At 50.5% G+C, this 2839-nt stretch overlaps 1 pseudogene; it reads left to right on the top strand.

Moving 5' to 3' along the window:
* The first annotated feature begins 1819 nt into the window (after window positions 1–1819).
* LOC139239263 (U2 spliceosomal RNA) lies at window positions 1820–1991 on the top strand (annotated as a pseudogene).
* The last annotated feature ends 848 nt before the right edge of the window (window positions 1992–2839 follow it).

Raw genomic sequence — 2839 nt, 5'->3', positions numbered from 1 at the left:
TTAATACTCATTGGAGTTTAGAAGAATGAGAGGTGATCTTATTGAAATATATAAGATTCTGAGGGGGCTCGACAGAGTAGATGCAGAGAGGATGCTTCCCCCTCGAATCCAGAACTAGGGGGGCACAGTTTCAGAATAAGGGGTCGCCCATTTAAGACGGAAATGAGGAGGAATTTCTTCTCGTAAATCTTTGGAATTCTCTGCCCCAGAGAGCTGTGGAGGCTGGGTCATTGAATATATTTAAGGTGGAGTTGGACAGATTTTTGAACGATAAAGGAGTGAAGGGTTATGGAGAACGGGCAGGGAAATGGAGCTGAGTCCATGATCAGATCAGCCGTGATCTTATTGAATGGCGGAGCAGGCTCGAGGGGCCGAATGGCCGACCCCTGCTCCTATTTCTTAAAATCATAGTAAAGGATTCGATAGAGTAGATAGATAGAAATTATTTCCTCTGGTGGGGGGGAGGGGGTGGAGTCCAGAACAAGGGGGCGTCACCTTAAAATTAGAGCCAGGCCGTTCAGGGGTGATGTCAGGAAGCACTTCTTCACACAAAGGATGGTGGGAATCTGGAACTCTCTTCCCCAAAAAGCTGCTGAGGTCAGAGGGGGGGGGGGGGGCGGTCAATTGAAGATGTCAAAACTGAGATTGATCGATTTTTGTTGGGCCGAGGGTATTAAGGATTAAAGGTTAGGGACCCAAGGCAGGCAGATGGAATTAAGATACAGATCAGCCGTGATCTCATTGAGTGGCAGAGCAGGCTCGAGGGGCTGAATGGCCTCCTCCTGTTCCTGTGTAACAGGCTCGAGGGGCTGAATGGGCCTCCTCCTGTTCCTGTGTAACCGGCTCGAGGGGTTGAATGGCCTCCTGCTGTTCCTGTGTAACAGGCTGGAGGGGTTGAATGGCCTCCTGCTGTTCCTGTGTAACAGGCTCGAGGGGCTGAATGGGCCTCCTCCTGTTCCTGTGTAACAGGCTCGAGGGGCTGAATGGCCTCCTCCTGTTCCTGTGTAACAGGCTTGAGGGGCTGAATGGGCCTCCTCCTGTTCCTGTGTAACCGGCTCGAGGGGTTGAATGGCCTCCTGCTGTTCCTGTGTAACAGGCTCGAGGGGCTGAATGGGCCTCCTCCTGTTCCTGTGTAACAGGCTCGAGGGGCTGAATGGCCTCCTCCTGTTCCTATGTAACAGGCTGGAGGGGTTGAATGGCCTCCTGCTGTTCCTGTGTAACAGGCTCGAGGGGCTGAATGGCCTCCTGCTGTTCCTCTGTAACAGGCTCGAGGGGTTGAATGGCCTCCTGCTGTTCCTGTGTAACAGCCTCGAAGGGCTGAATGGCCTCCTCCTGTTGCTGTGTAACAGGCTCGAGGGGTTGAATGGCCTCCTGCTGTTCCTGTGTAACAGGCTCGAGGGGTTGAATGGCCTCCTGCTGTTCCTGTGTAACAGGCTCGAGGGGCTGAATGGCCTCCTGCTGTTCCGCTTTTGGGTTCAAAGTGCACACGGGTTGACTGCTCTGACTGTGCCTTGAACTTAACCGCACTAGCCGATCTCCTGTGGCATTGCTCGTAGGGAGTTGATCAAGTATAGTCTTCAGGTCAAGTGGGGTTAAAGGTTGGGGCATGATCGGACTAGGGAGAAGTAATGCAGTCCCCATTTTAAAGTCACACATTCTGTCTGTCTATATTTCTATATTTCCATTCAGTATTTCACATTTATAATTGAAAAGGCCCACGTAAACATGTCACACTGGAGTGTAGCGCGTGGAATCTTACAAAGCAACTTTAAAGATAAAATGCCTGTCTCGAAGTTCAGGTTGGTGCTGAACCAGATATATATCTGCTACTGCGGCCTTTTGGCTAAGATCAAGTGTAGTATCTGTTCTTATCAGTTTAATATCCCCTATGGGGACATGATATTGAATTGATTTTTGGACAGGGAGCTGGATCAGGGGCACTCCATGCACCGACCTGGTATTGCAATATTTCCAGGAACGGTGCAACTTCGCCTCTCGGCCTTTTGGCCTAAGATCAAACACATTGGTGCAAAGTGATCTTTGGCGTTAGAGTTGATCTGGAACGAAATTGGATAAAAAAAAAAATATCTGCTACTGTGTGTTATTGTGGAAATTTCAGTACTCTGGTTGAATGGTATGATACAGAGTAAAGCTCCCTCTACACTGCCCCATCAAACACTCCCAGGGCAGGTACAGCATGGGGTTAGATACAGAGTAAAGCTCCCTCTACACTGTCCCATCACACACTCCCAGGGCAGGTACAGATGAGGTTAGATACGGAGTAAAGCTCCCTCTACACTGTTCCATCAAACACTCCCAGGGCAGGTACAGCATGGGGTAAGATACAGAGTAAAGCTCCCTCTACACTGTCCCATCACACACTCCCAGGGCAGGTACAGCATGGGGTTAGAAACAGAGTAAAGCTCCCTCTACACGGTCCCATCACACACTCCCAGGGCAGGTAGAGCACGGGTTAGATACAGAGTAAATCTCCCTCTACACTGTCCCATCACACACTCCCAGGCAGGTACAGCACGGGTTAGATACAGATTAACGCTCCCTCTACACTGTCCCATCACACACTCCCAGGGCAGGTACAGCACGGGGTTAGATTCAGAGTAAAGCTCCCTCTACACTGTCCCATCACACACTCCCAGGGCAGGTACAGCACGGGGTTAGATACAGAGTAAAGCTCCCTCTACACTGTCCCATCAAACACTCCCAGGGCAGGTACAGCATGGGTTAGATACAGAGTAAAGTTCCCTCTACACTGTCCCATCAAACACTCCCAGGGCAGGTACAGCACGGGGTTAGATTCAGAGTAAAGCTCCCGCTACAC

Source organism: Pristiophorus japonicus, chromosome 26 (assembly GCF_044704955.1).
Source record: "Pristiophorus japonicus isolate sPriJap1 chromosome 26, sPriJap1.hap1, whole genome shotgun sequence".
Classification (NCBI taxonomy): domain Eukaryota; kingdom Metazoa; phylum Chordata; class Chondrichthyes; family Pristiophoridae; genus Pristiophorus; species Pristiophorus japonicus.
The sequence above is the reverse complement of the archived record's forward strand: the minus strand, read 5'-3'. Positions and strand labels throughout refer to the sequence as shown.